This window comes from Micromys minutus (genome assembly GCF_963924665.1).
Source record: "Micromys minutus genome assembly, chromosome: 3".
Lineage (NCBI taxonomy): Eukaryota > Metazoa > Chordata > Mammalia > Rodentia > Muridae > Micromys > Micromys minutus.
Window position 1 is genome coordinate 52,135,970 of NC_137972.1, and position 20,166 is coordinate 52,156,135.

Genomic DNA, 20,166 nt, shown 5'->3' on the forward strand with positions numbered 1-20,166 from the left:
TCCAGTACTATATTGAATAGGTAGGGAGAAAGTAGGCAACTTTGTCTAGTCCCTGATTTTAGTAGGAGTTCTTCAAGTTTCTCACCATTTAGTTTGATGTTAGCTACTGGTTTGCTATATATTTCTTTTACTCTGCTTAAGTATGAGCCTTGAATTCCTGATCTTTTCAAGACTTTTAACATTAAGGGGTGCTGAATTGTGTCAAATGCTTTCTCAGTGTTTATAGAAATAATCATGTGTGTTTTTTTTTTTAGTTTGTTTTTATAGTGAATTACATTGATGGATTTCCATATATTGAATCATTCTTGCATCCTAGGGATGAAGCCTACTTGATCATGTTGAATGATGGTTTTGATGTGTTCTTAAATTTGGTTTGCAACAATTTTATTGAGTATTTTTGCATCAATGTTCACAAAAGAAATTTGTCTAAAGTTCTCTTTCCTTGTAGAGTCTTGTATGGTTTAGGAATGAGGATAATTGTGACTTCAAAGAATGAGTTGGGTAGTATTTCCTCTGTTTTCATTTTTGTGGAATAGTTTGGAGATTATTGGTATTGGGTCTTCTATGAAGGTCTGATAGAATTCAGCACTAAAACAATCTGGTCTTGGGCTTTTTTGGTTGGGAGGCTTTTGATGACTGCTTCTATTTCTTTAGGGGTTATGGTGCTGTTTAGGTGGTTTATCTGATCCTGATTTAACTTTGGTATCTGGTATTTGTCTAAAAAAATGTCCATTTCTCCTAGATTTTCAAGTTTTCTTGAGTATAGGCTTTGGTAGTAGTATCTGATAATTTGTTCAATTTCTTGAGTTTCTGTTGTTATGTCTCCCCCTTTCATTTCTGATACTGTCAATTTGGATACACCCTCTGCACCTGCTACTTAGTCTGGCTAAGGGTTTATCAATCTTGTTGATTTTCTCAAAGAACCAGTTCTTGATTTTGTTGATTCTTTCTATAGTTAGTTTGTTTCTATTTGGTTGATTTCACCTCTGAGTTGATTATTTCCTGCCATCTAATCCTCTTGGGCATATTTGCTTCTTTTGGTTCTAGAGCTTTCAGGTGTGCTGTCAAGGTGTTAGTGTATGCTCAGGTCAACTTCTTTTTGGAGGCGCTCAGAGCTATGAGTTTTTTCTCTTAGAATTGCTTTCATTGTATCCCATAAATTTGGGCATGTTGTGCCTTCATTTTCATTAAATTCTAAAAAATCTTTGATTTCTTACTTTATTTATTCCTTGACCAACCTATCATTGAGTAGATCATTGTTTAGTTTCCATGTATATGTGGGCTTTTGTTGTTTTTGTTGTTATTGAAGACCAGCCTTAATACATGGTGATCTGATAGGATGCATGGGATTATTTTGATGTTCTTGTATCTGTTGAGGCCTGTTTTGTGACTGACTATTTAGTTAATTTTGGAGCAGGTGCCATCAGGTGCTAAGAAGAAAGTATATTTTTTTTTTGTTGTTTTGGGATTGAATATTCTATAGATGTCTGTTAAATCCATTTAGTTCATAACTTCTGTTAGTTTCAATGTGTCTGTGTTTAGCTTCTGCTGCCATTATCTGTCCATCGATGAAAGGAGAATTGAAGTCTCCCACTGTTATTGTGTGTGGTACAATATATGCTTTGAGCTTAAATAGAGTTTTTTTTTTTTAAGGAATGTGGGTGTGCTTGTATTTGCAGCACAGATGTTCATGATTGAGAGTTCATATTGATAAATTTTTCTTTTGATAAGTAAAAAGTATTCTTCCTTGTCTTTTTTGATGACTTTTGGTTGAAAATATATATTATTTGATATTAGAATGCCTACTCTGGCTTGTTGCTTGGAACCATTTGCTTCAAAAATTTTCAATACTTTTTTACTCTGAGGTAGTGCCTGTCTTTGTTGCTGAAAGAAGTTTCCCGTATGCAACAAAATGCTGGATCCTGTTTACACATTCAGTGTAATAGTCTATGTCTTTTTATTAGGGAATTGAGTCCACTGATGTTAAGGGATATTAAGGAACAGTGATTGTTGTTTCCTGTTATTTTTATTGTTAGAGGTAGAATTATGTTTGTGTGCTTTTCTTCTTTGGGTTTTGTTGCAAGAAGATTACTTTCTTGCTTCCTAGGGTGAAGTTTCCCTCTTTGTGGTAGAATTTTCCACCTATTATTCTTTGTAGGGCTAGATTTGTGAACAGATATTGTGTAAATTTGCTTTTGTCCTGGAATATCTTGGTTTCTCCATCTATGGTAATTGGGAGTTTTGCTGGATATAGTAACCTGGGCAGGCATTTGTGTTCCCATAGGGTCTGTATGACATCAGTCCAGGATCTTCTAGCTTTTATAGTCTCTGTTGAAAAGTCTGAGGTAATTATGATAGGTCTGTCTTTATATGTTACCTATCTTTTTTCCCTTACTGCTTTTAGTATTCTTTCTTTATTTTGAATACTTGGTCTTTTGACTATTATATGTCGGGAAGAATTTATTTTCTGCTTCAATCTATTTGGGGTTCTACAGGCTGTTTGTATTTCATGATCATCTTTTTTTTAGGTTAGGAAAGTTTTCTTCTATAATTTTGTTGAAGATATATTTATTGCCCTTTTAGTTGGGAGTCTTCACTCTCTTCTACACCTATTATCCTTAGGTTTGGTCTTCCCATTGTGTCCTGGGTTTCCTGGATGTTTTGGGGTAGAATCTTTTTGACTTTTGCATTTTTTCTGACTGTTGTGTCAATGATATTTATGATTTCTTCTGCTCCTGAGATTCTCTCTTCCATCTCTTGTTTTCTGTTGGTGATGCTTGTGTCTATGACTCCTGATGTCTTTCCTAGGTTTTCCAACTTCAGGGTTGTCTCCCTTTGTGATTTCTTCACTGTTTCTATTTCTGTTTTCAGCTTTTTCACTTGTTTGTACCTTCTTTTAGCTCTTTAAGTAACTTTTGTGTTTCCTTTTTAAGGACTTCAACTTGTTTATGTGTGTTCTCCTGGCTCTTTTGTACTTTTTTAAGTGTGTTATTTATGTGCTTCTCAAGGATCTCTATCATCATCATGGAGTATGATTTTTAAGTCTAAAGTCTTGTTTTTCTGGTGAGTTGGGATAGCCACTATTCACAGTGGTGGGAGAACTGGGTTCTGATGTTGCCAGTTTGTGTTGGTTTCCATTTCTTACATTCTTGTACTTGCCTCTTGTCATCTTGTTATCAGTGATGTTAGGTGATCTTGTCTCTTACTGGAGCTTGTCTCCAGAGGGAGATTGCTCCTAGGTGTTCTGCTCTCTGAGTAGGCAGTGCCCATTCCTGATGCAACTGGATCAGGTCTAACCTTGGGCTGGAAGTGTCTGTTTCCAGGCAGCACCACTCCCTGCATCCTGAGAGTTCCTGGTGGCCTTTCCCAGGCTAATCAGTAAAGAAGGAGTATGGACTCACCCCTGCACTCAGGATTGAGAGCCCTCTTGCAGCTCTTCCGGGTACCCAGCAACTTGCAGGCAGGCCACCAGTCTTGATGACTACTGGGCTGGGTCTCCATAAATGAGATGTTTTCCTGAGTCCTAGGTAACTTTTTAACATCATACCAGAAATTTGGTTTAAACTAGCATATGATTATTTTATGTAGAATCTAAATAATGTGGTGTGTGTATGTGATTGGTAAAAGATATGCTTTCATGGGATACACTAAAAAGAATAGGTTTTTATTGATTATCATCAGTTTTCAAATGTTTTGTCCAACACTCAGAAAATCCTAACACCAGTCACAGCAGTAGTCATAAATATTTGAGTCTGTGTATCTGGTTCAGATTTTAACTACTATGCTAATAGAAATTCTTTATACACCTTTACACATGTGCTTAATTAGTTCCCATTGTACAATGGTAAATGGAAGGTAGAAGGCCAGACAACATTATGTATATGTTCTGCCTCTTCTAAAACCCACAGAATTTGATGAAGGTGGCTGACACATCACTATGGCTTCTGGTGTATATATTTTGTTGTAGCTTTGGTTGGCCTGGAGCTTGGTATGGAGACCTGACTGGGCTACATCTCGCATGGATCTGCTGCCTCTGCCTCCCTGAGTGCTAGGATTAAAGATATATGCCTCCACAGCCAGTGAAATGTAGTGTTTCAATTTTTTATTATAAATTAATTTACCTCATTTCTTCTTCATTTTGTGAAGTCATCTTGGTAGTAGTTTTTTAAAAATTTTAGCAATGCTATTACATATCTGTAATAAGAAGGGCATATGAGGCAGGATATTCATTACACATCCTGGCTTAGTATATAAAGATTAGGAATTATACAGAGATGTTTGCTTAGCCTTACTACTAACAGAGACTGAGATAAATACAGAGTATAGAAATTGTTAGCTCAGCTCTAGAACTCTCTACAACAAGACGACAGATGTGCTCACATGTATCCATTTTTAACTATTTATTTTAACAAGTGGTATTCAAATATATTCAGTTTTAGCTATTCATTTAACAAGATAGGCTTTGGAATATTTTATAGCATTTAAACTATTTCTATCTAATAGGAAGGCTTAGAGAATAACAAATCTGGCCAAGAAATAGTTGTTCTGTGGTTCCTTTGTCAGCATCTTCCATGCATCCAAATCTTTCCCTCATATTCAGAAACCTCAGCACCCGTAGGGACTCCCCAGAGAAGGATTGTATGTGCGTGTGGTTTTCATGATAGGAACCCACCCAATGGCTTTCTTCTCCGAATGCTCTCTGTGCTTAAGCTCTATGAGAAATGTTCTTTTCTTCTTTTCACAAACTAAGTGAGGCTTCCTACTATTTCCACCCAATCCCCACCAGATGGCTGATATTTTCCGGAGCTCTGTGTTGCTCTAGAAGCTATTATATAAGCAACACTGGACTCCATTAACCTGAGCTTTGGCAAGAGATAGAGATCTCCTGTTTTCTCAAGAGCATAGCAAAACGAGGAGGCATGGGAATGGAATTTCTTGTCTTTGAGGCACAGATGTTGCTAGAGGATTGGTGTCAGTCAGTGACTAGCATTGGTTTCTTCACGTTTAGAGGGGCACAGCATGTGTCCAAGGACTTGGGGGATGTTTTCAGGAGAAAATTAACATACTGTTTTTGCTTAGAAAATAAGTATATTTGGGGCTGGGCAGATGGGTCTGTAAGCACAGTGCTTGCTAGGCAAACATGAAGACATGACATGAACCTGCTTTAGGTTTCTTTCTCTCTTTTTTCCTTTTTTGTTGTTTCTTGTTTCTGTTTCAAAGTTGGGAATAGCAATATGCACCTATAATATGAGCCCTGCAATGACAAAGACAAGGGGTCTCTGGGGACTGTGGCCCAGCCTGTCTAGCCAATCAGTGAGCCATGGGTTCAATGAGACTCTCTAAAAAGTAAGGTGGAGAAAGATTGAGGAGGACACTGGATGTCAACCTCTGCTCCCCACACATCTATATACACATATGTGCACCTAAAATAAAATAGTAAAACATGTTAGAAGACAACAAATACATTTTTACATGGTTCTTTTAGAAACAAGAGAATAAAATGATAAAAACTCAACAAGGACTGGCTGTAGAAACATAGGCTGCGCATTGCTGTTACATGTCTAGTAAAGAGGTCATGCAGGCCTAGTTTCAAAGATCCCTTCATTATTAAGAGAGATGAGTTTCTTCTAACATTACAGATCATTCAATGACCAGGTTGCAGAAAATGTGGTGCTTATTTCAAGTTGGCATTGCACCAGCCACCTGTCAGGCTTGCTGTCCTGGGCCTGCAATAACTATCAACAAAGGTTGTTTATTCCATAAAAAAGGTGTGCAGAGATGACACATCAATAAAATGTATTCCTGGGGCTGATGTATTTTGGATGGGTCTGAAACAACATTCAGCAATTTACACCTCAAAATTACTCTCTGTAACACATTATGTTCAGGAATGTAGAGCCAAAAGCAGTTTGAGATGGTGACCATGGCTGAGCACATCAAATGTACTGACCCATTTTGTCTTGGGTTTGGCATCGGTTAGATGTTGGCTGAAGCTGTCAACAGAGCAATATTTTGACTTTATGGTTGTTTGAGAACTTGAGCCTTGTAATTTAACATGTTTGGGTTGGAAAACACAGGCTTTGCTTATTACTAACTCCAGGGAAGCCTCTGTAGATCATGAATGGTGACTTGGCATTTTCAGACATTTTGTCTGTAACTACCACTCCTATTTCTATCACCCTACCTTAAAAATTATACCCATCAATCCTGGCATTTATGGCATATGCCTGCAACCACAGTGCTCAGGGGAGAGAGGCAGGAGGAGCATTAGTTAAGAGCATCCTTGGCTACAAGGTGAGTTTGAGATTAGTCTGGGCTGTACAAGAGCTAGTCTGAAAATAAAATGTGCAACTATTTTCAGAAAGTTACATAACCATGTTCTAAATCAATAAAATGCTAATAATAGCTTCATATGAATAATTCTGTGGGAATGATAATAGTAATGGGACATATGACTAAAGGCTGCCATTTAATAAATGCTCCAAAACATGTATAGAATTTTCTTTTAATAATCAGTGTCATAGATGAACACAGAAGTGGGCATATGTAATTGAGGCAGGGGAGGCTAGCATCCACCCTCTATGTGTATATGTGGAGGTCAGACTACAACCTACAGGAGTGGGTCCTCTCTTTCTACCATACAGATTAGAACTCAGCCAGTCAGACTCTGTTACTAGCACCCTTAACTACTGATCCATTTTACCCACCTTAACTGATTAACTGGTTAAATCTATTTTTTAAATTTATTTTCATGTAGATAATTTTAAACCAAGAATTACATGGCTTAAAGGCACAGCTTTAAAGACAGCTCAAGTAGTGAAGCGCTTGTCTTTCTAGCATAAGGGGCCTAAACTCAGCCTTTAGAACTATCTATAAAGTCAGGTTTGTGGTGTGTACCCTTAATCCCAGCAAGGAGGTGACAGACAGGAGATCCCTGGAGCACACTGGCCTATTATTCAAGTCTACCTGGTGAGTTCCAGGCCAAGGCAAAACTGTCTCAAAAAGGAAAGGTGGACGGCACATGAAGAATGACTTCTGAAGTTTACATGTATGCACACACATGCACCCATTTGGCCACAGGAACACATGCATACATGCACACATACTGAATTAATTAATTACTAAAGATGCAGCAAGCCATGATGAATGGGTAGAACCTTCGTAGCATCCTATAGCCTTTAGAACCTTCAAAGGCTACATATGCCCTTAGCATACAATGGTTAGATCGTATATGTTTAGAAGTAAACCCCTGTTGAGGATACAGCTCAGTGACATGGTACTTGCTTAGCATGCACAAAGCTGTGAGTTCAGTCCTCATGGCTGCAAGAAGAAGGCCCCTATCCAGTGAGTGGTGCTGGAATCTAGTGCTTGGCTAACCAAGGCTGTGTGTGTCACAATGAACATTCCTTAGGAGCTACAAAAGAGCCAAAATTCCTTAGGTATATAAAAGTGTCCCTGAAAACACAATGGGCTCAGGAAAACAATGAACAGGGGGCTAGGAAACATCTCCTGAGGAAGGCATGTCTTTTGTCCTCAGGTCTCTGTGCCACCAGTGTTAGCTGACCTCAGAGTTAATAACAGCCCTGCTGTTTCCGTGTCCCTCTTCTCAGAGGCATGTGTGCCAGGGAGGGAAAGCATTTTCTTGCTGCCAAAGATAGTTGTTGTTCTTGGGTCAGACTAAGTGCCGTTTTGCTGAGCTTCAGAATCCAGAATGATAAATTTACTGAACGTTCTAGAGGGTCAATTATGTGGGATCCCCTATACTTGGAGAGGTGGTGGTGAAGATTAGTTTGGGAGAAAGAAAATTGCCTAGCTAAGTATACTACTTTGCAGAACAGCCTCCATCAAGACAAACAAAAGATGCTAGGGAGGGAGAGGTAGTTTCACTCTTGATTTATTGAGATTGTCATGACTTTCAAAGAGTTCGTAAGCTTGGGTAAATAAGGATGTAGTATTTTTAAACTCCAGAATATGTGGGTTTTTTTTTTTTTTTCTTTCCACTTGAAAGACAAAAGTTGACTTAAAATGCAGGCTGAGTGTTTGCTGGAGTTCCGTCTCTCCCACGTCTGAAACATGATCGAGATGCCTGTCCCTGTCTATTATAGCTTCAGCAGGGTATGATAGCACTCCTTTCTATGAGCTTTGGAGCAGGATTTGAAAATAAATAGATGCACATTTAGCGTCTGGACCTTTCTCAATGATGTTTCTATCGCTGTGGACCCACTGACAGAAGTCAGACTGATACGGTGCCAAAACCTCGTGAGGTTATCCTACAGTTTACAAAGCACACCAAGCTACAGGAAGTCTGTGCTCGGACAGTCCCTTCTCTTTGAGATTTTCAACTTGTCCACTCTTTTCTACTTCAAGTTATGAGTCAAGGCTGAACCTGGCAGGATGGCAATTTGAAATCAACTTGGTTTTGATCTTAGCTCTGGGCCTTTTGCTATGTGTCTGGAAATTATCTGTTGGTACAATGCATGGATGGGATACAAGCTCATTGTCTCTTCAGTGATTTTTCATAAAGGAACTGTAGGTCTGGCTTTTCCCAGTTTTGCATGTTTTGTCTACTAACATGATCCTAAACAAAGCTAACCACATCTCTTTCTGCATTTCTGCTATCCACATCGCTCTCTTATTTTTTAACCTATGATGTTATCTGCTTTTCTTTCAACTTTAGTAAATGCCTAAGAGAATCAAGTTACAAGAAGCAAATTCAGTGAACATTGTGTGTGTGTGTGTCTGTGTGTGTGTCTGTGTGTGTGTGTGTGTGTGTGTGTGTGTGTGTGTGAAAAATATGATGTTGACCAAGAAAATCACAATGCATTTGTCTTAGGGTTTCCATTGATATAAAGGGACATCATGATCAAGGTCACTCTTATAAAGGCAAACATTTACTTGGGGCTGGATTACAGTTTCAGAGGTTCAATTCATTATCATCATGGCAGGAAGCACGGCAGCTTCAGGCAAGCATGGCACTTGAGAAGTTGAAAGTTCTACATCTTTCAACAGAAAGGCAAAAAGAAGACTGGCTTCCAGGCAGCTAGGAGGAAGGTCTTTTAAAGTCCAGTGACACACTTCCTCCAAAAATGCCACACCTACTCCAACAAGCCTATACCTCCTGACAGTGCAAATCCCTGGGCCAAGCATACTCAACCCACCACAATATTGAAGATATTTACAAGCAAAATGGGTTGAGATGCTCTTTAGAGTGGCTAGTGTAGAGATACCCAAATAAGTGCTTGAGATTTAAGGATAACTTTTAAGAAATGATTTCTGGTATTCTGATATATTCTCCCTGTCTTTGCCCTTCTGCCTCTGCCCTCTTCTGTTCTCTCATCTTCTCCCTCTCCTCCTTCCCTGCTTTCATCTCTTTCCCTTACCCTTTCACTGATTGAACCTGGCACCTTATTAATGCTCCACAAACCACCACTGAGCTATGCTCCTAGGCCCAACCCTTCTCTTTTGTGTTTAGCTACAGGAATTTTTATAATAAAATAATTAAAATCACCTGGGCATTATGCTGAATTGGCAATACTTCATAACCATACTCTGAGAATGTATATTTTAAGTTTTTTAATTTTTATTTTATGCGCATGCATTCACAGACAGTTGTGAGCTGCCATGTGGTTCTGGGAATTGAACCCAGGTCTTATGAAAGAGTAGCCAGTACTTTTAACTGAGTCATCTCTCCAGCCTGAGAGGATGTATCTTTATTCTTACATTAACAATTACAAAATATAGTCTCAGAGACATTGAAGGTTTTGTCTTAGGTTGCACAGGTAGAAAGTTGAGAAACAAGGCTTTCCATTCAAATCAAGCTGTGAGTGCTAAACTCTGAGTTGCTATGAAGTAGAAAGATATTTGTGCATGACTTTTCTTTTTCTGCATAGACATTCAGACAGAATTCTCTCATAAGCAAGAGTTGAGGATGTTGAACTGGAAACTACCTTTCCCTTTCATTGGCCTCATGAGCAAAGGCCCTCATGATTTTTTATTCTTTAAGGGTAATACATCAGCCAGAAACAGAAAAACAGGAATAAGAACTGTGGTCTTTTGGGTATTATTTTTAAGCTTATTACAATGAGAAACATGATCTTTCTGTGACAAGAAGACTAATTTTGCAACCATTTTGTTGATTGATACAATAAATAAAAATAGACACGATATTTAATAAGAATGAAATGGAGCGAGAAGTCAATTTGAAATAGTAGAAAGATTAAGTGGGAGATAAAAGGGAAAAAGAGAGCGTCCTGGATTGATTTGGCAGTGACTAAGGAGGGGAAGTTGTGTGCTTGGGGCCATAGCTGGAGAGGGAGCAGGCATACAATAACACTCATGAAGGCTGGTGATGCAGCGCTCCCTCCACAGGAACGTCAGCTCTCTCCCACTCCAACTTCTCCAGTTCTCAATCATACCTTGAACAGTGGCGTGCACATGAACACCGTTCCCTCCCTTCCCTAGGCTTCTGGCAGTTTGCTGTCGGTCCGTCCTAGTCCATGCCTATCCTTTGGCTCATCTCCTCAGCCCTGGCCATTTCCTATTGGAGGTCCTTTGTCTTCCTCTCCTCTTATTCTAATCTGTCTTCCTGGTGATCTCATCTACCTTCCATGGCTTCCTATCATTTATAATCTCACTGGACTTTTATCTTCCCTTGATCTTGCCTCCTAATTCCTGGCCACAGAGCAATTGCCTTCTTACCATTTTTGAAAGCTTTTTAGGTACCTGGTGTTGATTTATGTATCAGTTCATGACCTGCTCCTTCAGGCCTGACTGTCTTTTAGGTTTTCTCAGTAAACAGCAGCATGAATTTGTCTATTTGCTGAAGAAGAAGCCAAGTGACTCCCATACCCTCAGCCCCATATTCATGACCAGCTCCTGTAGAGTTATTCTGGAAATCTCTCTGGAACCCATTCCTGTCTTTATTTCTATCAGTGTAGTCCCAGTCATCATCTGATACTTCCTGAAGAATGAAGGTTACCCCTGACTGTCTACACATCTGTGCTCACCGCCCCACAGTCTTCCCTTAGTTCTGTATAGCATAATCTTCCATGACAATAGAAATCGGGTCATATCACCCTCATCTTTATAATTCTTCAGTACTTTACACAGTGGTTCTTAAGTGTAGCCATGGACTCCATCAGTATCATCCGGCAGTATTTTTGGAAATCCAAATTTTTGAGTTCTGTTATGCTTTGCTATTCTTATTATGAGTGGATTGAGCATCACATAGTAGATTAGCCAAGTGTACTTGTAGGTGTGTGTGTGTGTGTGTAGGCTATCTGATGAATTCATAACATGACTGTGTTATTGGGAGGTGGTGAAATATAGGTTAGTTCTAACTGGAGAAAGTAGGCACTTAAGGGTCTGTTTGTAGGGCTACATCTTCACCTGTTTGGCTCCTTGTGTCTTTTCTTCTGCTTCCTGCCTGCTGTGACACTAGCAGCTCTACCTTGGAGCTTCTATTATCAGCCTCCCACAAGGACTAAACCCCCTGAAACCATGAGTCCAAATCAATTATTCCTCCACTTAAATTGATTATATATACAAGCAATATCAGATTAGATACTTCTTCAGTGTCTTGTCATTTTCTTCAGCATCTGCTGCTAGACAGCACATAGAAAGAGATATGTCGATGAATGAACATACCAGTATGCACATACTATGAGGGGAAACTAATATCTGAGTCTTTGTGGTCTCTTCCCAGTATTAGACTTGTTGAGATTATTATACAAGGTGATACATGGGCAAAGTCTAGTACAGAGACAGGCATATATGTCTTTTATAAACAGGATTCCTGATTTTCATCTTTATTAAGATTCCATGGTTGTTATCACTAATTAATGTACTTTGCACAAATCCAGTCATAGAGGTTGAGCTGGAAACAAGACAATTTGTGACAAGAGTGTGCATTTTAAAAACATAGGACAGAAATATTTATATAATTTACTCGTTAAGAATTTAAAATGCACCTACTTCAGAAAATTCTGTTTCGTTTTGTCATTGTTTACTGCTGTCCCCTCACTCACTCAGTCATTAGGAGCCACCTAGTCACACTGTACTACGTTCTGAGCATTCAAGCATGGGTTCCCTTGGAGTTGACAATCAAGTGGAGAAGCCCCTTGGGGTAGCATGTTATGCCAGTAAATAATGCAGAGAAGTATGAGTTCTGTTTGAGAAACAGAAAGCTCAAAGTAGAGCGGATGGTATTTTGCCACCCCAAAGCTTACACTGGCAGTCAGATAAAAGCTGGCAGGGTTCAGTTCCTACCAAGCCAACCAACTGGGATAGATGGTGGTATGCAATAGAAGCCAAACAGCTGAGGTTTGTCTCCCGACTTAAACAAAATTAACCTCTGAGTGAGCTAATTTTATGTTTTCCTATAAACAGAGTCTTCATGCAAACCAGCACACAGGAGAACAAAAGTGTGAGGTCAGCAAAGAACTAGTCTCACATTGCTAAACTATCATCAATTCCTATGCATGCTATGGGCTGAAAATTACTTTTTAAAATTTTTTTGTTTGTTCTTGGCCTGATTTCTTTACCACTGTGAACACCTGGAGCCTAGCTCCTTTCCATAGCAGTTTCAAACCAATCTTCTTTCTTAGTTTGCTACAAGTTATAATTTTTTTAATGTCAAATATTCATCACTGTTTCATGAAGGTAAAGTTGGGGGGGAGATCTAGAGCTTTCCAAACCAGAGCTTACCTTACCAGGGGGATCCAGAGAGTCTTTCAGCAAGACTGCCTAGAAATCTGTTCAATTACTTTATTTCAAAGGACTACGCAGGTGTTGTTTGACCTTCAGACATGAGCTGCTGAAGCAATCACTCTCACCTGCCTTCACACTGCCTGGAACAGGATGGAGAGGCTTTCATATTCTCCCAGTTCCGTGGAGGGATGATTAGATTTGGGCCGAATGGGTTATTTACTTTAGGCTTCCTCATAGTGGCAGGGGGCTTTTGCCTTTGCTGAAGGAACATCCAGGTGTAAGTTGTCCCTAATCTTAACTACTGAAATAGAGAGATAGGGGACTACTTGGGACACATAGAAAGGGCTTAAGCTCTGAGCCATACAAGAGCTGATGCAAGACATAAGAAGTCACAAGAAGACCCCCCAAGCTGTGTCTCAGGCTTAGGAAGCAAACGTGGTGCCACAGGTAGTAGGGAGCTGAGGTGGCACAGTGGTTTTTTCCTCTTTCAGGTAGTAAGGTGACTGTTGGGATTCTGTAAACCCCACCCCTCAATTACCTGGCAGTAGCCAGGTATGCTCTGCCCCAGGGACCTGACACTATAAAAAGGGCTGCTTGCCCCTCCTCTCTCTCTCTTGCCTCCTGGTTCTCTTGCTCTCCCACCCCTATCCCTCCTCTTCCTCTTCCCTTCCCCATTCTCCTTCCTCTTGCTCATGGCTGGCCTCTACTTCTCTCTCTCTCTCTCTCTCTCTCTCTCTCTCTCTCTCTCTCTCTCTCTCTCTCTCTGCCTTTACTACCCTCTTAACTCTTCCATGACATGAATAAACTCTATTCTGTACTATACTGTTGTGTGGCTAGTCCCTCGGGGGAAGGGATTCCCAACATGGACCCCATAGAGGCATCTCCCTTGCCCCCAGGCCTTGCCCCACTTCCATGGGCCATATGCCCCCGACTCTCTTTATCCTTCCCCTAACATTGGTGCTGAAACCTGGGATGTCATCTTTTCACAACATTGGAGCCAGTGACTTTCCAGTGACTTTTCCTTTCATTGGTGCCCCGTCATCTTTTCCTTTCAGTGACTGCTGGTGTTTTTAGACTTGTAACCATGTTATGATCATTCATACTTTTCTTAGGGTTTTAGTTGAGAAGGCTTTTTAACTTAACTGTCCAAGGCTTTTGTTCATTCATATGAGTATTCATATTTAGTTATAACTCTCAGTGTGCATGGATGCGTTTGAAAAAGAGGTGTGTGTGCATGCTACATGATATCTATGGGGTCAGTTCTCTTGTCTCCATGTGGGTTCTGAGTAGGGACTGAACCTAAGTAACTGGTTGTTCCTGCCCAGCACCTTTATCAGTTGAGCAGTCTCTTGGCCCTATCCTGTACATTTGAAACCTGAACATTTCCCAAGAATATTGGGGGATACTGAAAACAATCATTCTGTGGTGTTGTTAACAAACATGGGGGTAGAAACCTTTGCATGAAGCCAGGTCTGGCCACTTGTGCTCAATAAGCCAATTTAAAAAGCCAAACTAAAAGCAGAACACAGGGAAAAGATTTAATCAGTGGCTCTATTGAGAAGTGGGATAAAGAGATTTGGGGGAAACTCCCCAAGTCTGTCTTTGGGCTCCCAAAGAGAGATCAAAGTTTAAATCAAAGGGCCAAAGATATGCACATCTTAGCCATCACAGTGAAAGTGCTGCTCCGCCCACCATTGACCCATCATTATCTAGGTTTTAGTGTCTGGTGTCCTGACAGGTTGTTAGAGCTGAGCTCCCCCTCTGACTGGCACCTTTTCCCAGCACGAGATTCCTGTGGAAATCCCCATTTCTTTGGTTCATTGTTTTAACAATTTGAGAGACACGACATGTCTTCCAGGCTGGTAACAGTTTGGAAGTCAGAAATATCCAGTTTCAAAGAATGGTCCCTTCTTTTGCTAATTGGGTGATATCAGGTAAGTAACTGTCTTTAGCAAAAAAAAAAAAAAAAAAAAAAAAAAAAAAAAAAAAAAAGAAAGAAAGAAAGAAAGAAGGAAATAAGCAAAACCATCAGACTCCCACTGTTCTTGGCTATAAAGTGAAAAATGAAATTAATAGTTTTTGCTTTGCTATTTAACAATGTTTGAATGAGAGTTTTGTCTGAATACAACAACAACAACAACAACAAGCAATTAATGGCCAAATACATTTGGAAAGGCCTTTAGGTAGTTTTCCTGTATCTTGTCAGACTGGGACATAAAAAGTTTTATAGAAAATAAAACTAACTTCATTGAAATCAAAATGTCAAAATGTATTGGAGGTCAAGAACCTCTTTTCTTTTGTAGAAAATGGAAGCAGTGTTTTATATAATGCAAATTACTATTCATGGCGACTACAAAGGTTAAATACAAATTTAAGTGGGTGTCTTTTCTCTCTGTCTGTAATCACCAAAAAAAAAAAAAAAAAAAAAAAAAGGCAGCATTATAAATATGTAAGTATGGAGTATCTGAATATACATACATAATCCATATGTTAAATGAGCAATTAGAGCCGTTTCCTAGTTAGTTACACTGTCCTGCAGTAAGAGGACTAGTGGTTGTGGGTTAGTGTCTGCCCTAAGCCACCCTGTTGCTTAGGAGACCACTCACATGTGCCCTGGCTCCAATTGCTTTTCCTTTTGTAGATGTGGATTGTGTCTCAGGAATAACAAGTTGTGGTAATTTAGCTCCAGACCTCTCTGATGCTTTATTAGCTAACTTGGGATTCTATAAATCCTTAAGAGTTTGTAAGATGAAAATGACCTGAAAGGTAATTGAAGTAGTTACCCAACTGAAACAATTCCTTGACTAACAAGAACTATCACAAGGTTAAGGATTTTGAAAAGTTTGTGTTCTTTTTCTTTTTCTTTTTTTCATTTTTTATCATTTTATATTGGATATTCTCTGTATTTACATTTAAAATGTTATCCCCTTCCGTCCCCCATCCTCTCTCCTTCCCCCCTTCCTTCCATTAAGATGCTCCCACTACCAATACTCACTCCCACCTTGGCATTTCCCTACACTGGGAAAATTTTCACTGGACCAAAGACCTCTCCTCCCATTGATGCCAGACAATGCCTTTCTCTGCTACATATGCAACTGGAGCCATGGGTCCCTTCAATTGTACTCTTTGGTTGCTGTTTTAGTTCCTGGGAGCTATGGGGGGGGGTTGGTTGGTTGCTTCTTTCCATGGGGTTGCAAACCCTTTCAGCTCTTTCAGTCCTTTCCTTATCTGTTTCATTGCAGTCCCTGTGTTCAGTCGGACGGTTAGCTGCAAGCATCCTCAACTGTATCTGTATGATTCTGGCAGAGCCTCAGAGGAGGCATGTATATCTGGCTCCTGCCAGTAAGCACTTCTTGGCATCAGCAATAGTGCTTAGGTTTGGTGGCTGCATATGGGGTGGATCCCCAAGTGAGGCAGTCTCTGTAGATCTTTTCTTCAATCCCTGCCCCTCTGTTTACACCTGTATTTCCTGTAAACCTCTTAAAGAGGTAAGGTAACCATGTATATGCAAAGACCTTGGGCTCACAGGCTCTCAGGTCTCTGCAGTGGGACAAGGATAGTGGTGAAAAAGAAGAAAGTACAGCATTGGGCACGGGGAACAGTGACTGGAAAGACGACAAGAAGATTTAAACTTTCTAAAATTAGCTGTATGAACACAGTGGAGCATGTGTCCTTGTTATATGTTGGAGTGTCTTTTGGGTATATGCCAAGGAGTCCAGGATTGCTGGGTCCAATGTTCTGAGGAACCACTAGACTGAGTACCAGAGTGGTTGTACCAGCTTGCAATCCCAGAAATCATGGAGGAGTGTTCCTCTTTCTCCACATCCTAACCAGCATCTGTTGTCACCTGAATTTTTGATCTTAGTCATTCTGATGGATGTGAGGGGAAAAACTCAGGGTTGTTTGATTTGCATTTCCCTGATGACTTAAGATGTTGAACATTTCTTTAGGTGCTTCTCAGCCATTCTATATTCCTCAATTGAGAATTCCTTGCTTAGGTCTGTAACCCATTTTAAAATAGGATTATTTGATTCACTGGAGTCTAACTTTTTGAGTTCTTTGTATATATGGGATATTAACCTTCTATTGGATGTAGGATTCATAAAAATCTTTTCCCAATCTGTTGGTTGCTGTTTTGGCCTATTGATAGTGCCAGTTGAATCAGCACCATTTGTTGAAGAGGCTGTCTTTATTCCACTGAATGTTTTTAGCTTCTTTGTCAAAAATCAAGTGACCATAGGTGTGTCGGTACAGTTCTGGGTCTTCAGTTCTATTCCATCGATCTACCTGCCTGTCTCTACCAATACCACATGGTGTTTTTTTTTAATTACAATTGACCTATAATACAGCTTGAAGTCAGAGATGGTGATTCCTCCAGAAGTTCTTTATAATTGAGGATAGTCTTTATTATTTTGTTTTTTTTTTTGGGGGGGGTTGTTGTTGTTTTGTTTTTTGTTATTTCAAAAAATTTGCAAATTGTTCTTTCTAATTCTATAAAGAATTGTGTTGACACATTTGCTGGTCCGCCTCTGTAAAATTCAGTGATTATGGCTAGCCATCTGGAACTCCACAATGGTGCCAAGATACCCTTCCTGGGCCTGGGCACCTGGAAGTCTCCTCCTGGCCAGGTGACTGAGGCTGTGAAGGTTGCTATTGACATGGGGTATCGGCACATTGACTGCACTCAGATATGCCAGAATGAGAAGTAGGTGGGCGTGGCCCTCCAGGAGAAGCTTAAGAAGCAGGTTTCTTCATCATCAGCAAGCTGTGGTACACGTTCCACAAAAAGAGCATGGTGAAAGGAGCCTGCCAGAAGACATTGAGCGACCTGCAGCTGGACTACCTGGATCTTTACCTTATTCACTGACCAAAAGGCTTCAAGCCTGGGCCAGACTATGTCCCACTGGATGCATCAAGAAACGTGATTCCTAGTGACACCGATTTTGTGGACACCTGGATGGCTATGGAACAACTAGTAGATGAATGTTTGGGAAAAGCAATTGGTGTCTCCAACTTCAACCCTCTTCAGATTGAGAGGATCTTGAACAAATCTGGCTTAAAATACAAGCCTGCCATTAACCAGATCGAGTGCCACCCGTACCTAACTCAGGAGAAGCTGATTGAGTACTGCCATTGCAAAGGCATCGTGGTGACTGCATACAGTCCCCTTAGTTCTCCTGATAGGCCCTGGGCCAAGCCTGAAGATCCTTCTCTCCTGGAGGATTCCAGGATCAAGGCAATTGCAGCCAAGTACAATAAAACTACAGACCAGGTGCTGATATGTTTCCCCATTCAGAGAAACTTGGTAGTGATCCCCAAGTCTGGGATGCCAGCACGCACTGCTGAGAACTTTAAAGTCTTAGACTTTGAGCTCGGCAGTGGGGACATGACCTCACCACTTAACTACTTAACTTAACAGGAACTGGAGAGTGTGTGCCTTGAGTTGTGCCAAACACAAGGATTATCCCATCCACACTGAAGTCTGAAGCTTCGGATTCCTGCTCTGCCCCAAGAGGCTTACACCTGTTCTTTCTGCCTCATCTGCCCGAGCGAGTGTCCTGTGTTCCTCTGTACTGGGTGACTCCTTGTAGACCAGACAGTGAGAGTTTGTTAGTTTATGTAGAATCTGCAGGGCAGTACCAGTAGCAGAGCTGTTTGTTCCAGCCTTTCTCCATCTTTCTTCTTCCCACTTTAACATAAGTATCCTTTCCAACCAAAGAGAAGCAAGGTTTATAGCCCAGGTTGTGCCACTAACACATTTGAGTGCTTAGAACTGCGATCCTATGGGTCAGACTTTTCCTTGCCTCAAATAAAAACTGCTTTTGTGGAAAAAAAAAAGAATTGAGTTGGAATTTTGATGGGGATTACTTTGAATCTATAGATTGGTTTTGGCAAGATGACTATTTTTACTATATTAATCATACCAATCCATGAGCATGGGAGATCTTTCCATGTTCTGAGATCTTCTTCAGATTTCTTTTTCAGAGACTTGAAGTTTTTGTCATACAGATCTTTCACTTGCTTGGTTAGGGTCACACCAAGGAATTTTATATTCTTTGTGACTATTGTGAAGGGTGTCAATTCTCTAATTTCTTTCTCAGCTGGTTTATCCTTTGAATAGAGGAAGGCTACTGATTTGCTTCAGTTAATTTTATATTTAGCCACTTTGCTGAAGTTGTTTATCAGGTTTAGCAGTTCTCTGGTAGAATTTTTGCGGTCTCTTAAGTATACTATCATATCATCTGCAAATAAGGATATTTTGAATTCTTCCTTTCCAATTTGTATCTCTTTGACATTCTTTTGTTGTCCAATTGTTCTGGCTAGGATTTCCAGTAATATATTGAGTAGATAGGGGGAGAGTGGGCAGCCTTGTCTAGTCCCTGATTTTAGTGGAATTGTTTTGAGTTTTTCACCATTTAATTTGAGGTTAGCTACTGATTTGCTAAATATTGTTTTTACAATGTTTAGATATGGGCCTTGAGTTTCTTATTGTCCCAAGACTTTTATCACAAAGAAATGTTGAGTTTTGTCAAATGCTTTCTCAGCATCTAATGAGATCAGCATGTGGTCTTTTTTCTTTGAGTTTATTTATATAGTGGATTATGTTGATAATTTTCTTATATTGAACCATTCCTGCATCTCTCAGATCTTGATCTTGCTGAATGATCATGTTGATGTGTTTGTGGATTTGGTTTGCAAGAATTTTATTGAGTAGTTTTGCATCAATGTTTATGAGGGAAATTAATCTAAAGTTCTTTGTAGGGTCTTTCTGTGGTTTAGGTATAAGCATAATTGTGGCTTTGAAGAATGAATTGGGTAGTGTTCCTTCTGTTTTTATTTTTTGGAACAGTTTAGAAGGTATTGGAATTAGGTCTTCTATGAATTTCTAATAGAATTCTACACTAGAATGTAGTTTTCCTCCTTGTGTTGGAGTTTTCCATCTATTTTCTTTTGTAGGACTGGATTTGTGGAAGGATATTGTATAAATTTGATTTTGTCATGGAATATCTTTGTTTCTCCGTCTATGTTAAGTCAGAGTTTTGCTGTATATAGTAGCCTGGGCTTGCATTTGTGTTCTCTTAGGGTCAGTATGATGCCAGTCCAGGATCTTCTAGCTTTCATAGTTTCTGTTGAGAAGTCTGGTATAATTCTGATAGGTTTACTTTTATATGTTTCTTGACCTTTTTTCCTTACTTCTTTTAATATGTTTCTTTGTTTTGTACATTTACTGTTTTGACTCCTATCTGACAGGAGGAATATCTTTTCTGGTTTAATCTATTTGGATGTCTGTAGGCTTCTTGTAGGTTCGTGGAAATCTCTTTCTTTATGTTAGGGAAGTTTTCTTCTATAATTTTGTTGAAGATGTGTACTGGTCCTTTAAACTGGGAATCTTTGCTCTCTTCTACACCTATTAGCTTTAGGTTTGATCTTCTCATTGTGTTCAGAATTTCCTGAATG

The 20,166-nt window shown here is 39.8% G+C and overlaps 1 pseudogene across 1 annotated transcript; it reads left to right on the forward strand.

Annotated features, from left to right (window-relative positions):
• The first annotated feature begins 17,255 nt into the window (after positions 1-17,255).
• LOC308418670 (aldo-keto reductase family 1 member B1-like) lies at positions 17,256-18,124 on the forward strand (annotated as a pseudogene). Its single transcript has one exon. The product of its transcript is annotated as an aldo-keto reductase family 1 member B1-like (transcript).
• Positions 18,125-20,166: the final 2,042 nt, after the last annotated feature.